This window comes from Ursus arctos, unplaced genomic scaffold (assembly GCF_023065955.2).
Source record: "Ursus arctos isolate Adak ecotype North America unplaced genomic scaffold, UrsArc2.0 scaffold_1, whole genome shotgun sequence".
Lineage (NCBI taxonomy): Eukaryota > Metazoa > Chordata > Mammalia > Carnivora > Ursidae > Ursus > Ursus arctos.
Window position 1 is genome coordinate 45,645,300 of NW_026622763.1, and position 18,217 is coordinate 45,663,516.

The 18,217-nt window shown below is 36.9% G+C and overlaps 1 protein-coding gene across 1 annotated transcript in view; it reads right to left on the reverse strand.

Moving 5' to 3' along the window:
* Positions 1-17,868, reverse strand: part of SCN3A (sodium voltage-gated channel alpha subunit 3) — a 107,065-nt gene extending 89,197 nt beyond the window's left edge. The window contains exons 1-2 of the mRNA XM_048214437.2: positions 17,637-17,868; positions 31-225 (exon numbers count right to left, since the gene is read on the reverse strand). The gene's annotated coding sequence lies outside the window, so the exon portion shown is untranslated. The remainder of the gene's footprint in view (positions 1-30; positions 226-17,636) is intronic.
* Positions 17,869-18,217: the final 349 nt, after the last annotated feature.

The window sequence follows — 18,217 nt, forward strand, 5'->3', positions numbered from 1 at the left end:
CAGATTTATACCCACTGGTAGTTTAGATACCTTAGGTAGTTACAGCACCTTTTTCTGGAAAAGCTTCAGGCCACTTCTGGGAATTATCTCATTTGTTCTTAGACTATCCCTAGAAGAGTTCTTGTATTTTTATTCCTGTAAGCCACTCTGCCACAAATCCTTGACAGATATCTCATCCCTGATGAACTCTGATGTGGCTTGGTGTCAGCTTTCTTGCTCCATAATCTGTGTAGAGAGAGAAACAGGTGAAGTTAGTCCAGCATCTTTGGCATTTGGATTGAAATGGGTGCTCTGGGTCTGGGTCTGGGTGCCCTGATGTGCTTAAGGAACGATGGGGCCAGGAACCCCTGCCAGGGTCCTGGGGTGGGGGGGGGGGGGCTCTTCTTTCTTTGGCAGCCTTGGTTTAATTACTCTTTCTGAAGACATGCCAGAGCTCCAGAGCATCTTCCTGTTCTTGACTTCCTACCTCCTTTTTTCCGTCTCCCCTTTTTGCTCCCCCTTTCTTTCTTCTCTTCAAAAGACCAAAGAAGTAGACCAGTGGAGCGTGTGGTCCACACTGGTGTTGTGGATCATTATTCTAGTTTGTTTTTAGCTCCTTTTCCTCTCCACCTAAAACCCCATCTGATTGGCTGACTAAGATAAGACCAAAAAGCCTTATTCAGTGGCTTCTAAGAGTAAATTTTAGACAAGCAGAGATGAAAAACTAGCATGCTAAACCAAGACATAATGGTAACCCAAGTATTGCAATCTGATGTCATATTCCTTTCAGCTTTAACCATTAGCAATAACTCAGCCCAGTTAAACCAGTCATTATTTCAAAGGACAAGATATGTAATTTTAAAATCAGCAATTGATATTTAAAACAGTGTTTACATCAGTTCACTTATTCAGTGCCCATAAACCAAACTGGCAATGGATTCTCACCAATAAATCTCCCTTTACAATTTACTATGACAAACAAACAAAACCATTAAATCTCACCTTTTTCTTTTGTACATGGTCTTTTAAAATCTTCGTCTCCAGATGAGAACTCACTCCTAAGCCACCAGTCTTTTCTTTACTGTCATCAAAGTGATCTTTCTAAAACACATATCCTACCCTTATTAGAAATTGTCAGTGGCCTTCAGTAACTTACAGTCACTTTAGCAAAGTGTGCAGGCACCTTTATGACCTTCCCTCTGCCTCTCCTCTCTTACCTTTCATTTGGTAATAGCACAGATCTAGCTCTGCCATTCACTAGCCACATCCCAGAACATGTTACCTAACCAATCCAATTTTTAGTTTCCCATCAGACAGCAGGGATTACAATACCTAGTGAAAACAGGGCTGTTGGTAGAACTAAATGAGATAGATATTTCATACACACACACAGATACGCACATGCTGGTAAGTAACTCACAAGAGCTGGCATAAAGTAAGTTTTCCATAAAAGCTGGAGGTTTTAGTAGTATTAGAAGTAGCAATAATAATACTAATAGTCTTAGAGTTATTATTATACGACTAATAATACCCATCAGACAGACCCATGCATCAGAGCTTGAAATATTGATTTGTTAAATAAATGTATAGCCCTTCAATAAATGTTCCCTCTACTTTATAGCCACAAGCTTGATGAATGCTGTGCTTCTCCTCCCCAGAACACAAGTAACTGGGTTTATATACCTTAATCTCCTGCCTGACATATAATGAGCATGATGTTGAAAAACCAAAATGTCAATTTAGATATATTTCCAAAATATTTTCCATCTTTAGTCTGGGAACAGGGAGGGGTATAAAAGTAGGGAGGATGAATATCCAAGGAAACTAAGACATTAAGGAGGAGCAGGAAAGTAGTTTGAGAAAGCATCCCAAAAGTTCTGATTTGCTTGAGTTCTCTATCCTCTCCCTATTGTGAAAATCACTGATTCATGGATCAGAAAAATATATCCTATGGCCTGGGCTCCAAATGGGAAGGATTTGCCAACCCCGAATATACGTGGGAAATAGTAGTGATTTCTGTAGATGGCCGCGTGCTCCACTTTAGGCTTCATACTTCAAGTTGCATTGTGTCTTATTAAGATCTCTGCCTCAGTCATCTTTAAAAGCAGACCATGGCTTACAGATTAACTAATATAAAATTGGCCTAATCGAGTTATTTAGAGAATGAGGATTCTTTCAAGTAGTTCTGAACTTCAGTGAGCATAGGAATCATTTGGGCTACTTGTCAAAGATGCATTTTTCTAGGTTCAGTCTCTTGAAATTCTGAAAAAGTTGGTTTGGGTCATGGCCTAGAGATCTGCATTTTAAACAAGCTCCTTGAAATGAATTTAGTGCAGGTGGCACATGGATTACAATTTAAGAAGGCTCCTCTGAAGGGCATGAATAGAGGTTATTAGAAATTTGAGATGGGTACTTTACACAATCAAGGCTAGAATTCAGCTCTGATGTTCCCAATAGGTAAGAAAAAGTAGAAGCACATGGGATTTAGAAAAAAACAAAAACAATTCCTAAAAGCTATGTATAAAAAGACAAACTTTCTCTGAGAACTAAACAGAGAAAGGACGTTTTGCTTAGGACATAGCATAAGGGACACTAGGTAACATGGTTAGCAGAAGTCCTGAATATAATTGCACAAAAGATCCAAACAAAGTTAAATCAAGTAAGTCTTCTACTAATGGCTAAAATTAGTTGAACTCAGTGAATTCCATTAAGAAGGTGATAAAATAAGATGGTTCAGAAACTTTATTTTCAGATTATCTAATACAAGTATTGAATCAGGACATCCCCCACCCCCAAATTTTGAAATTATCTTCATAGAATTTCAGCATTTTGGAAATTAAGGGGACGTTCTTCTTGCCACAAATGAGGAAGTGATAGCTCAAAGAACATAAGGCTTTACCCTGAAAAGGGTAGGTGTCACCAGCTGAGGAACTTTGGACAAAGTTGCTTTGATTTCAATTTTCTTAATCCATTTATATTAATGTTATTAAATGTAATGCTAATGTCGACAATTGAATTTTGTAGAGGTGAGTTTAATTGTTTATATTCCTTTTTGTGGTATTTTAGTTTATCCTATTTATTCTTTAAGACCTAGACCCAGTGTTTTTAAAAAATTTTTGTCTTACTCCAAGTTCATTGTTTTTAACCATCAGTTTTCCTCTTTAGTCTATCTTTTCACTGTTTTTGGCCATTTATGCTATTCTTTTCCTTCAGTACATCTGTCTTCTTTTATACTCAAAATATGATGTACCTGCTTTAGAATTTTCCAGATCAAAACCATTTCTGTCATGCATTAGCTGTAAAACTCTGGGGACTTAGTTAGCTCTTTATGCAAAAGTTGAAGCAGATCCAAAGCCTCTTATTGAGGAACTCACAGACTTTGCCAGCCGGTCTCTGGCAGCATTTCCCCACAGGGAAGGGGCAACCTTCCATCTGGGCGGGAATGTTGGTTGGTTCTCCAATGTCTGTAATCATCCTACCCTACCAGCTGCTCATTTGGTTTTAAGACTTGAGGCCGTTATCAAGGGGACCATTCCAAATGGCCAAATCACCAAGATACTATGAAATGAAACACAGAAAGTTTGTCTAGAAGGTAAACCGTACATCCACTCCTCTGGGTGTTCCAGAGATTCTCCTGGATCAGGTTTGACCATCAGAAGGCTGCATGGTGATTCACGTTAACCTAAAATCTGGTATTTGTTTTTCTGAGTTCTATAAAATTCATTCCTGCCTTCACTCTAACAATGCTGAGTCCAGGAGGCCCAGAGCTAAATGTACATTCCAGAAGAGTAACTCCATTAATCCACAGTCTTGACAAGTTATCACCTCCATTGTGTCCATTGGCCCTGTCTTCAACTTCGTGTTGCACATGGATTTAAAAAAAATAATATACCACTTTTGATCATATTTTTATAAAGAGATGGGGTATAATAAATGTTAAAATTTTCTACATGATTTAAAAAATTTGTTGTAAGCATGAGTCTATGCTTCTTACAAATGAATTATTTTTCTCGAGGAATATACCTAATTTTATTATGAAAATAAATGTGAAAAATTGAACTTGGAAAGCCGGTATCCTAAAATTGAAAAGGATCTGTCAGTCCATCTATTTTCACCATTTAAGTTTAGAGTAGTGGTTCTTCGTTGTTAGCGTCAGAGACACCTAGAAGGCTTTTTGTTAAAACACAGTTTGCCAGGCCTCACCCCAGAGTAGCCGATTCTATAGATAGGAGTGAGGCATCCAGTTTTGCATTTCTAGCAAGCACACAGATGATGCTGGTGTTTTTGCCCCAGGAATCATACTTTGACAATGGCTGGCTTACAGAAACCATAATTTTATTTATTTATTTTTTGAAGTTAGAAATATATGTGCCATTAATATTGCTCTCATTTTTAGGATCTCTCAAAGATGACAATCATAACTTCTTCAGTCTCATTTGTTCCTTCATTTAACGTCTTGTGGTATAATTCCTCTGAACCCAGAACCTTGGAATGATTTATGGCAGTATTTCACAAAAGCCTGCGAAAGCTTCCTGTCTCCCTGGTCCCAGCCTATTTTCACCAGCAGTCAGAGCAATTTGGGAAAAATGGAAATCAAATCATGTCATTCCTCTGACAGAAGCCTTCAGGAGTTACCCAGAGAAAAGACTAAACTCTTCACAGTTGCCTATCAGGCCTTTTGATATGGGCTTCCAGTTACCTAGCTGAACTCATCTCTTCCTGCTCTCCCACTCCCTCACTGCTTTTTAGCCAGCTTGGCTTCTGTCTGTCCTCTGCATCCACCAGGCACAAATATACTGTTCTCTCTCTCAGGCGTGTTCTTTCTCTGGGTAGCTGAATGCCTAACTGCCTCAGCTCTTTCAGGTTTTGGCCAAATATTTACCTACTCAAAGAGACCTACTATGCTTTCCCTCCAGCTTCTTACCCCATTCCATTGGTTTCTAAAGCACTATCTATCACCTTATTATGTGCTACATAATTTACTTATTTGTAATGTTCATTATTCATGTTCTGTCTCCCCTGGGTAGAGCATAAGCCTTGCAGGGGCCACAATATTTGCCTTTTTTGGTCTGTTTTGTTCACCAATCAATCCCAAGTGCTTAGAACAGTGTATGACACATAGTAGGTGCTCAGCAGACATTTTTTGAATAAATGGATTTTTAATTTTGGTTTTCCCCCCAAATTTAGTAATTTTTATTTCAACCTACAGTACTCTTTAGAAAGGCTTGTATTCTACTTATGGCAGCACATTTTGTAATAACAAAGCCTAGAAAAAACTGAAATGTCGACTAATAGGGGATTGGTCAAGTAAATAAAGTAACTTAGTTTTGTATCACACAACCATTAACATGATAAAACAAAACACAGCAATGAAAGCCAAATTCTGTATGGATTTCCTAATACTGTATTTCCTAATTATGTAGTCCTGTTTGATCTAGATCAAAATACATGCACTGAGATCTTGTTTACCTCAAAGGTAATTGTTTAAGTAGGCTAAGTTTACTAGACTTTCTTTAAAACAAAGCAAAATGAAGACGGAATGCTTTACTCAAAGAATTCCCCACTCCAAAATATCTTGAAGAAATAATAATGACAATACAGGAAATTAAGCACTTACTGTGCAATAGGCACTGATTAGCTCATTTCATCTTCACAGTAACCCTATGAGATAAATGTGATTATTGCCCTCGTTTTTCAGATAAAGGAGCTATAAGGTCCAGAGAGGATAAGTAACTTGTCCAAGATTACATGGCTAGTAAATGGTACTACCAAATCCAGTGTTGTTTTTCTTTAGAAAAAGTAATCAAAGTCTCTCTCTCTCTAAAAATATTTTACCATCTGTTTCTGCAGTTTCATCTTATATACTTTCCTATATATATGCTCTTCTCTAGTCAAACTGATCTATTTGCCATTCCCTGAAAGTTCCCAGTCTCTGGCCTCGGGCCTTCAAAAACATTCCTTCTGCCTGAAATATCATTCACCACCAGGCATTGCCTGTTAAAATCTTACCTTCACTCCAAAGTCAGAAGTGATTTTGCATTCCTCTAAACTCCCAGAGCACACAATATTGTCTTTAAAATTCATATAATAATTACAGTATTCTATCTTCTGTTGTTCTTAAGGATGTGCCTAATTGCTTCTACATGTACTGTTAAATTCCTTGAGGAATAAGGATTACTACATTTCTACTTTACTGTTAAATTGCTTGAGTCAATAAGGATTTTATTGACTAGCTACTACTGTAAGCAGGAAGTTACAAATTTTACAAATGCCCTGTCCAATGTGGTAGCCACTGGCCAGATGCAGGAGTTGAGCACTTGAAGTGTAGCTAGTGCCAAATCTTGAAATGAGAATATTTGGGGCGTGTTGGCTTAAATAAAACCTAGCATTGATAACATTAATTTCACTTGTTTATTTTGCCTTATTTTTTAGCACCTAGAAAATTTCCAAATACGTTCTGGGTCTCATTATATTTCTGTTGAATAGTGTTGGTCTGATGTATCCCTTTGTCCTACCCCCCCATCCTCCTCCAAGTGATCAAACCCATCAACAAACACATGAGTTAACAAGGGAGGCAATCTCCTGATGCTCAAAAAGGGTGGGGGGCTGTCTCTGGATGGATAATTTTTCTGTTTTACTTGGTGAGATTATTGTTTTTGTCCTTAAGTCGTAGGATTTGAGACCAAAAAACACTATAGTGAAAAGTTACTTTGTCCATAAGCAAATATTTTGTGTGGTGTGTCCTGAAGCACATGTGTTTCTGGAGAGGAAACCACGTTTCAATCTGAATATAGCAGAATTATGGAAAGCTTTCTATTTTGAAATAAATTGGAATGATGACAAAGAGAAAGCAAACAGCATTCTCAGACCAGTAATAAATCCTTGATCCATAACACCAGCGTAGCATCGGTGCCGCTTCAGCCGTAACAGAGAGCCCTCTGAGTTGCCCTCAGCCCCGTTTCTCCTCCTGCTTGTTGGTGCCGTGTGCTTTAGGCAGCTTCTTTCCAGGCAACCACAGACTGTTTACTGACTGTAATCAAAATGACAGCACACTGTTTTCACAACCGAGTGTTAAGAGTTGATTGCCTTTTTCACTTGGCAACCTGAGGGAACTGAAGAACTAGGATCTTGAGGTACAGCTTGCGTTCATTCAAGATGGTAGTGCTTACTTTCCACATATTACCTGCATTCCTTTGTGGTTTGCAGAGGTTTGAGATTTATCTAGCCAGGAGCTGAGAGGTTGTAATCACTGCTTTCAGATCACTTCTACTGGTAAACTCCACTGGAGCACAGGTTGATTTAAGTGGGCCTGAGTGTTGGCTGTCATGTGATTCTCCATCCGTCAGAACCCAGCCATGTGAGGGACCTTCTCTATTAAGCGTGCCCCCTGAATAGATGATTATTATGCCATACGCTCTGACCCTGAGATGGTGCCACAGAAGACGGTGAGACATAATGGAAAAGTTTGCTGCACTCAGTCTTTCTAGAAACAAGATTTAATGAAAAGGTAACGGAGAGAGGGAGGAGAACAGGAGGGGAATGGAAGCTGCAATTCAGGTAACCTGTATTCTAGACTTGTGTTTGCCGTCACTTGCTGTGAAATATTGAACGCTCAACATTTTAGGTGTTCATTGTCCACATCTACAAAAGAGAGGGGAGGAGGAAAATTGACTAGCTCATTTGTAGTGCCTCTTTTGTTTCTAAAACTCTAGTTCCAGTGTCCAGACTCTGGGACTGTACCAGATGCACTCCAACGTCCGTCCCTCTGGAAGAGAATGATGGGTACAAAAATAGTCCTGTACTCTGAACAAGGATTATTGAGTACTGGACTAATCATGTATCTGAGCTAGGCTGTGCTATACCTATTAGAGGCTATCTTCATTTCAGAATACTTTCATGAACTATGGGCTTGCTCAAATTTAAGCCATGTTTTTTGATGAACAGATATTATGAATGCCTTGAGTATAGCATAGCTGGGAGGTTGGTTGCTGAAAAGAGCTACCCCTCACATCCTTTCTAACTCTAGATATTCCATTCTGTATGCATGAGTTCTTCATGTAATTTCTTCATATAATTCTTATACATGTAATTTCTTCCTAGATGAGAAATTTATACAAATAGCAGTTAAAAAAACTCACAAAACTTTGTCTAGTTTTCAGTGAATATGACAAATCACTTGGTTAAATTCCACACACACACATCCCCCCCGCCCCACCAAAATAGGGGCTTTTGAAGTAAAGAGAAGCTGAAAATATTTTTCTAGGATCTGAATTCAGGTCCCAAAAAGTCAGTTTTTTTGTTTTTGTTTTTCCCCAACCACAGAGCACATCATTGGCACCAAAATTAGAGCAAGGGCCTGTGTGCACTGCTCTGATTTAGGTGTCAATGATGCCACTTACTGCAGCAGGAACACACAGTGGAATGCCTCTGCATGTAAAGGCAGGAAGGATGCTGTTCAATGCTCAGTTCTGTTGAGGCTAAAGACAACCAGAATGCCACAGGTAAGAAAAAATTACATGTGATGCAAACTTGTATTTCAGGCAAGGATTTGCAGCAACCAAACTGCTAATGAGAGCCAAGATGGGTGTAGCTTGCCCAGCCTGGTGGAATATCTAGCAAGTAAGACCCTGGCTAGAGAGGGCAACAAACAAGGAGAAATGTAAAAGCTCAAGGGAGAAGATGCTAGAAAGGACATCACTGGAATCTGTGATCTTCCTGCAGTGTTCTAGGTGTTCCCCCTGAATTATCTCCTCAAAGACATGGGTCATTCAGGATTATGACAAAATTGCTTCTGCAATGTTGAGCATTGAATTCACTAATTCTTCAAGTGACCCCCTTTTTTTAAAAAAATTAATAGACTCTCTTTTTTTAGAGCAGTTCTAGGTTTACAAAAAAACTGGTTGTGAAGGTACAAAGAGTCCCCATATTAAATGCGCCTTTTAATGCTTTAAATATTTAGCCCTGAAACTTTTGATTCAGGAAGAATTTAAGAGAATAAATAGAAAGTATTTTCTCACGCATAAAATTCTCTAAATTTAGCTTTCCTGAGGGATATGGATTGTTGAAAAATGTGTATTATTTTATGATTAAATTGATCTCATAAAGTGTTGTCTGAGACGTATCATCGCTGTTGTGCATTTAACGGATGTTTAAAAGAAACGTGCCTTACAGTGACTCTGAATAATTTTAAGACACCTAGTAAACAACATGTCTAACAAAGGTATAAGGGAGAGCTCACTTTTGTGGCTTTGGTGGTGTAGCTTAACTCCTTTGTGTTGATTTGCATAAAGATCTGCATCTGATTTGGATGTGCTCTGCCACTTTTTATTTACTCCAAAGCATTCCCTTTTCCCTTTTCAATTGTACTAAATGCTTTTGAATGACAAGTTGAAATGCTTTTCCCCAAAGAATCAGGTTAGTTATCACAGTTGTCACCATGTTGGTGGAGGGAATGTTTATATCAACAATAAATTTTTTACTGTCTATATTCACTGAAAAATTTAAGGTGACCCTTCTTCGAAAAACATTTCTTCTCTGGTTCAGGCTTCAATTCTTATTAACATTTCACTTGTTTGTTTTTTATATTTTCATTGTTTACTACCCAAGTACTTTGCATATAAAGATAGGACATCAATTATTTTTAAGTAAATGATCTGATCCCAGTTTACGAACCCAGGGACTGTTTCGCAGACATCCATTATAAATCTAGCCTCAAACATAACATTGTATTTCTTCTGTTTACTATGGAAGCACCAGCCTCCTGCCTTAAAATATGGATATTCTCATCTTGAGATTTAACAGATCTTTTCTCTATGGGGTAATTTTACTGACCAGGTTGACAGAATGGTAGCGGTTATGAAGAAAGCAGAGTCAAGTAGTAAATATTAAATGGTGTTTATCTAGAGGAAAGACTTTAGGATATAATTTGCCCTGGAGGACACAGAAAATTGTTTTATTAAAGGCTACCGCAGTCTCCTCCCAGCTGTGGAAAGGACTGCGCCTCCACGAGAAGCCGACATAAAAAAGCAACTGAGGTGTTAACCCTGCAAATGTCTTCTTAAAGAGCTGAAAAAGCTGACTCACCTTGGTAATGGAATCCTTTTAAGAAATGCAATTCATTATTAATTCCACTTAGCTATTAGGTTAATTCATTTCTTCCTTATAAATATCACTTTCTGAAAACACACTTTTAAATGCGTTTTGGCTTTAAGAAATTTGTTGGTTTACAGATCTGCCTTTCCTCTCAATCTGCCACAGTTCAGTTTCAGAAATGAGAAATCAATGTTTTGTTTCCAGTTGGATGACCTGGACATTCAAAGAGTATCTTTCAATAGAAACTCTTATTTGATTATTTAAGACTTAATTTTCAAAGGAGCAATTTATGAGGTACAGAATAAATAGAGAGCAAATCTCCGGTTTTTACAAATTGCAGTTCATGGATGCTTATTTCTGAGTATGCACAATTGTTTGTATTGTTAGTTTGCAAAATATACCATAGCCAGCAGCTGGGTCAACTTTCAAATAGAGGTAAGGGTAGGAAATTAGCAATTTGAAATATAAAACTGCTTAAACATATAGAATAAATACCAGCCTTTCTAACCAAGGAAGAAATGGACACGAGTATATTTTTTGTTATTTTCCTAAGTATTTGCATAGTCTCTTTGCTTAACACACGCCCACTTACTAGAATTTTGAAATTATTTGGGAAGGCATTTCTAGCTATCTTTTACTTCTGAACTGAACTAGCCAACCTTTCATTAGCTTCTCTTATTTTTCTCTGCCTTCCTTCAGTCAGCTGGTTTTCAAACCTGGCCACATGTTTGAACTACTAGCAGAGCTTTTAAACAAACACTGATACCCAGGCTCAGCCCCAGAGAATATAATTGAATTGGTCTAATGTATTGCCAGCATTGCTCTTTTTAAGCTTCCCAGGTGAATCCAGTGTGCAGCCAAACCTTATCATATTGTACCTTTTTCTGTTTTCTCTCAGAATGTTTGCATATCTATTTCCCTTCAACTGTTCTTTTCTTCTGTCATTTTTATTAGTGAGGTTTTAAAAATCTAATTTTTGTCATTTCTCATTTTGCTTTTTTTTTTTCTTTCTGATTTTCCATTTACTGGCCTAGAAGTTCTCATTCCAGGCCCCTGTATTTGTTTTGTATTCTTATCTAATACTACCAGATTTTTATGTCAATGAAAGAGAATGCGGTATGATAGTGAATTATACTTTTATCTGTTCTTCCAATGCTGATATAATAATATACTTTAATTTTCGGTATAAATATATAAGATTGATAGTGGAGCCCACCACAATGGTTGAAAACTAACATTCAGAATGGATTACTTGAACTGTAATCATTGTTGGCTACGATTAAAGATAATTTAATATGATATTTTAGAACTTTGAGGTTATATGGGACTCAGGAACATGTAAATATCCTATTAGAGGATTGATTTTTGAATTTTAATTTAAAGACATATTTCAGTAGTTTCAGAACAGGGCAGAAGTGGGAATATTACATACTATATCAACTATCATATCAGTAACATGATAATGACAGCAAGGGAAGCACTAATAGCAACCAAAATGGGGTAAAAAGGATCTATGATGATAATTAAAATTTGGTGACTTAAATATCAGCAGGAAAAACAGAAATGGGAGGTAATGCATAGAATATTCAAGAGTTTGAAATGAATGTAATAGGAAAATCGCAGGCAGTTGGTTGAGGCCTGGAGTAGTAGATAAGAAATATGAGTGTTATTGTGACTGTGCCTCGAAATGCAGTCAAGCCATTTCCTCTCCATCAGGTTTATTTTTCCTCACTGGTAAAAATACTGGTTGGATTGGCAAAAGGAAAAAAAAAAAAACCTGGCCAAACTCCCTTGGCCGTATCCTGCCTGTAGGTATGTTTTGTTGGATTTATCCAGTATTGTTAATAATTTGAAATAGATGACAATATTTAATAAGAGGGAGTTTTCTAATAAAAATCTGGATTTTTAGCTTCTTTGGAGAAATTGTTTGATTCATCAGTCTCCTAGCCCTAAAATGGAACTTCCCCTCCTTGGAAAGGATATGGTTGTTTATGGCTGTCCAGTTCCGCAGTCTCAAGCTGGCTGGCTTCACTCTTTTTCTTACCCTTCTGCCCATGTAGAAATTTGGGGGTGTTTCCTTAAGAATTTATTTGCAAGGTTATTTCCAACCATGATATAAGTTTCACGAAAAGAAAGTGCTCAACACTTCATTAGGTAGAATAAAAATAATTTACAAAGAGAAAAATAAATGTCACAAGCAAAAACACCAAGGAGACAGAGAAACTAACAGATAACTGGTTCTTAACTAGAGGCGTATGGCCCTTAAAATGTGTCCTGTTAAGCCCTATGCAAGAATATTTTGGGTTCTAGATCAGAAGCACAATGTCACTTAGCAGTAATAACTGGGATTTAGTGAATTATTCCAGTCAGAGCTCTTGGGAAAGGAAAAGGACACAATGTTCTGTACAACCCCGAGTAAGAATATTCTGAATATTAGGAGATTAAAATTCCCCAAAGTGAGCTTCTTGGCACAAAGTGGCCAAAGTTATTTAAAGAGTGACTTCCCATCTTTGAATTCACCCATTGAATAAAACAATATTCAGCCACCTTTTAATAATTTAAGGACCATCACTTCTTTCACTTTGCTCCAGCACAGAGCTTAATCACATGAAGGGCTCCCTATATGCAGTCTCCAAAAGGATGAAAGCCTAATTCAATTATTACAGAAATAACTCCAGACTTTTAAAAGGTTTCTCTGAACTGAAACAACCCCTGAGAATTCCCTTATCCAAACCACCACCTAGCATATGTTTATATGCACTGTGTTTGTTCAGAATATATATATATATATATATATATATATATATATATATATATATATATATATTTATTTAACATTGTAAACCTGCTTATAAGTTACTTTGCAGTTGTTCTCTATTCATATGTCTTGGGACAAAACATCTTTAAAATTCTTTCTATAAGTTCCTTCAGCACTTCAAATCCTGAAGAAAAGAGGTAGGGTATAAAAAAAATCAATAAATAGGGCACATTAAAACTTGTAGTATCCAGTAGGCATTCATATATATTTTAAAGAATTCTTCTACTGTGGCTAATTATATGTCTGGGTGTAGATTCAAATTTTAGATACCCAAAGAGTTGATGCTTGTCAGGCAGTTCATAGAACAAAGCATGTCCTTGAATAATAGGAGAGCCAGATTTTCTTTATTACCATATTATCAAATAAAAGAAAATTAAGACTATTCTGCTCTGAAATAGCTATCTACACTTGTTAATACACCACTAAAATGTATCCGAAGAATGTGTTAACTTTACTTCAGGGTGAGAAATATCATCAGGTAAAACTGAACTAAAAAGTAGCTTCCTAATCAAAGATAAATATATGACCTTGCAACACAAAAAAATAATCCAATTGGCTTTTGTCCTTCCCAAATTTTATAACTACCTCAAACAACAATCTACCTCAAGAAGTAATAGTTCAGATACCAGGTTCTATGTTGAATTGCCATTAAAGTTGTTTCTGGGGTAAAATTCAAGTGGAAGCAAAGATCATTTAGAATTGAAATTAATCAAAATTTAAAAATAGATCCTGAAAGTGCAGAAGTGTACTGTTAATATCTTCAATTATACTTCAGGGGCTGGTAGGTAATTCATCTTCATAGCTTTGGAAAACAACCATCAATATTAAGGTAGAATGAAGAATATATTTTTAGATGACAAACAAAACACTAATTCCCAACCTTCAGTGAGTTCATAATGTTCCTATGCATGAATGATAATGAGAAAAAGTAATGTGTAGAGCCACTCAAGCAAAGAAATTTCACTATCTAGTCACTTGTTCATTCTTCAGTGGGGAAAAAGTGCATTTGTCTTCATATCCTTATATTTATGCTTGCTTTCAGTTAATTTCAACCCTAAAAATAAGGAATCACAAAAGCTGGAGTTACCTAGAATCAAGGAAGAGGGACTAACCAACAAATTCCAGGCAGAACACGGTGTAATTGAGAAATCTTCCCCTCTTATCGTTAAGCCTCCCAAACTCTCAGCCTTCTCATATCTGTCTACTCGTGAGCCCATTAAGTCGTCTTGGCTGCCATGAAGATGAAAATGACAGTGCATTTACTTGAGTCCGTGTAAAGAGGCCCAGGGTGGTTGAAGGGCAGGATTAGGAGGCCTGGGGTGCTGAATGGTCATCCCAGCTTTAGCTCCCAAAGATCCCAGGAGCACAGAGCTGTCAAGAGCACAAAACTGCACGTGGAGAAAACCTTTGGAGGGAAGTAGGGATTTTGCAGTTGTCCACAATTTCATCAGGCACAATTTGCCTTTCCACCTTTTATTGTACCGTAAATAGGACTTAAGCAGGAGAGAGTTTGTGAGTTGATCGCATAGCCAACGCGTGTGGTCATTTCTGGGATTTAGGCTCTGTAATTTGATGGCTGTAGTAGAAATTTGGGAATATTTAAATGTTCTTGGTGAAACCTAGATTTTCTTTGTGAATCTTCGAAGAGGTCTTTTGTCTGATGAGTCTATCCGTTAAGTAACAAATGAGATAAAGCTCCTTGACCCTAATTTGTTAAAAAGAAGGAAGCCTTTGAAGTGGAGTCTCTGATAATATATCATTGGGCCAAAGAATGGTTTTCTAGAAGGTATTACGAGAGTTCTTTAAACTCCCAGGAAATGCCCAGGATGTTAGCACTAATTGATATTATTATAGGGAGCACATTTGTTGTTGTTGTTTCAGCAAGGGCATTCTTCCAGGATGAGAATTATCATTTTTCAGCTACAGAGTTTCTTGGCAGTTTCATTCTGTCCTTCCTGGTGTGGTGGAAGATATTATGTCACCATCACTAATAATGGGGGGCAGTGGGTGAGGGGAGGGTGGGCATTCAGTCATCACCCAGGATGTATAATAAACACTGAACAGACATTATTTATTTACACAATCCTGCAGCATTAAGCGCTATCATTCCTATTTTATAGATGATGTAATAGAGGCTTAGAAAGTTTAAATACTTTGTCATTTAATAGTGAAGCTAAGATTCAGTCTGTCAGCCCTACTCTTCTTCACTTCTCCATATTGCTTCCTGGTCATTTCCACCTTCAGAAGGAACTGACCAAGGACCTTTAAAACATCTCTAGTCCTCTATTTTTCTATCTCCAGGTTTAGTGCACCATTAGTGGTAATATACAACTCAGTAAGAGTTAAAGTTGTATCATATTACAGTTAAGCTGAGAAATCAATTGGTGAAAATCCAGGTAAATTAGAATCATAAAATTTTAAAAATGAGAAATGTCCTTATATATTTTTGCTTCTTTTTTTTTTTAAGATTTTATTTATTTATTTGACAGAGAGAGAGAGACAGCCAACGAGAGAGGGAACATAAACAGGGGGAGTGGGAGAGGAAGAGGAAGAAGCAGGCTCCCAGCGGAGTAGGGAGTCCGACACGGGGGTCGATCCCAGGACTCTGGGGTCACGCCCCGAGCCGAAGGCAGACACTTAATGACTGAGCCACCCAGGTGCCCCTATTTTTGCTTCTAATAACCATACAGGCAAGGAAAATGTACTCAGTAATACATGTTATCTTTTCTGAGGTGATAAAGCTCATTAGTAACAGAACTTGAATCAGAAACTGAGACTTCCAGCTCAGTGCTCAACATATTTATCTCTACTACACCATTAAATTAAAGTATTATTTGGGGCACCTGGGTGGCTCAGTTGGTTAAGAGTCCAACTCGGGTTTTGGCGCAGGTCGTGATCTCAGGGTCGTGAGATCGAGCCCCACATTGGGCTTCCTGCTCAGTACAGAGTCTGCTTGAGCTTCTCTCTCCTTTTCCCTCTGCCCCTCCTGTTTGCTCTCTCTCTAAAATAGATAAATAAACCTTTAGAAAAATTACAGTATTTTTCTTGACCTTACAAATGAAGTCACTGTTAGATTCTTCTAAAGAGTAAGATACTCACTTGATACATCACTAATCAGAACAGGTTTGATTTTCAAAAATTTTCAAAGAGCCAGTTTTGTGAAGAACTTTGTGTACATATGTTCTTCACATCATGACTACCTATATAGACAAATAAGGGATTATTACAAATATACTGAAAAATTTCTCATATTGAGGGCTGAAACATAAGCATCCATTCATAAATCTAAAACAGTTCAATCAAGAGCAGCTCTTGTGTTTACATAGAACAAAGTTACTCAAATTCAGTCCCCTGTAGAGAAGCACAGAGTACACAATACACTGAAGCCAATTAACATCCATTTCTGGAAACCCTTTTTAAAGAAACCGTTTTCTTCATATCCTATGGTAAGAGTTCTTCTGAAATACACAAGACTCAGGGCTTTTCTCTGAGGCAACCACTGTTTTGTGTTTTTAGGGGGAGTATTATTGATATTTATTGTAAAAATATTGAGAAATCAGTATTTTGCTATATCATTAGGAAGTACAGTTGCTTTTTAAGTACTCAAGTTCTGTCCTTAGGCCATTTTGACCAGTACTGACTGGAAACCCAGGTTAAAATCAGAGGTCTGTATTTCACATAGAATACACACTACTTGGAGTGGTTGTGTTGAAATTTTTCCATGCGAATTCCTACAAGCACGTATGCCTTTATCTTTGTCCTCATATGCTACATTACACCACCTGTTGTATTAAAAAAATAACAACTTTATGATATTTAAAACCCTTCTTTCAATTAATACCTACAGATTTTCTGCCAATGATTTCTTATTCTAAGTATGTGATTGCTAACTGAATGCAGCATTTGTAGTTATGCTATAAAATATTTTAAAGAAAACTACAAAAAATACATATTATAGATAAAGTAAGTAATTGTTTTTTGGCTCAAGTGGCTCTCCCTGGTAATTAATAGTAATAATAACTAGTTGTTAAATCTACACAGAAAAAAATAAATATATCAAGCTTCTGAAATAATTAATCAAGAAAATAGAATACCCTTTAAGTCAATAAATTTAAAGATAAATATTTAATATAAAAATGAACATATTAAAATATAAAAGAAATAACACATTATGGAGCATATAGGGATCATTTTATTATTAAAAGGTTAAACCTCTTTTTAATGGTTAGCATTGGTTATCTTCTTCCCTCCATGAAAATAGATTATTACACCTCTATATTGTTATCACTCCCTATACACACGGCCCCTCCAAAGCTGTTAAATAAAAGACTAAAGCACAAGAATGATAGTTCCAATTTCACTATACATTTATGTTTAAAAAATACTGGGCACACTGGACATTCAAATAGATGATGTATAGCCACGAAATCCATTAGATCAGCTTTGTGCAATAAATATATTTTCCTTAAATACAATGAATCATAACAATCTGCATGTCTCAAAAACATGAGATCAGTAATGCCTAGTCTCTACCATAAGTCACCATTTCTAGACAGAGGCTCTATTTCCTTTGAGAGATAAAGGAATAGTAAGCAGTTTACACATCAAATGATGACTTTGGTTCCTGTAATTTACATTAAAACAGCATTAGGTTAAAAATAATAGCATGAAGATGATTTTAAAATAAGAAAAATGATCTGGTGGCTAGATTCTATGGTGCAGATAATTAAATGTTTTGCCAGCTTACCTGATAAAACAGAGCTTCACAGATCACAGCATAACAAAGCCCCGTATCCAAGATGGTTAGAGTATAAGGTGCCTTCCTCTGCAGTTCTTCAGATTTTTGGCCACAGAGATTTACAAATTAATTACCATGTTTTTGTCTTTGCTTTCTCTGTGGACAAGAAAACAAAGAGACCTTTCCAGAATCCTCTCTGCTTATGCCTCCGCTTCCTGTTCTGAGATTCACTCTATGGTACCCAACATATATCAGAAAACAGCTTTGAGGGGGGGGAAAAAAGGCTGACAGCACTCAACATGGTACCGCCATCTACTGGCAGACACACAAAATTGAACAAAAGGAAAAACATCCTCATTATTCTTTATCATAAGGTAAAATGTAACATCTCCCTGCATATGAATATGTACAAAGAGACTCTTTCCCATACTCACTTATTTGGGCCTCACCAATATTTTTTCTAAATTTTATAAATTTATGAAGGTTATTCACTCAGAAACTACTACAATGAACATACAACCTACAAATATCTGTTTGGAAATTACATTTTTAGATTACCTTACACCCTGCATGTAGAGTTTTGCAAAAAT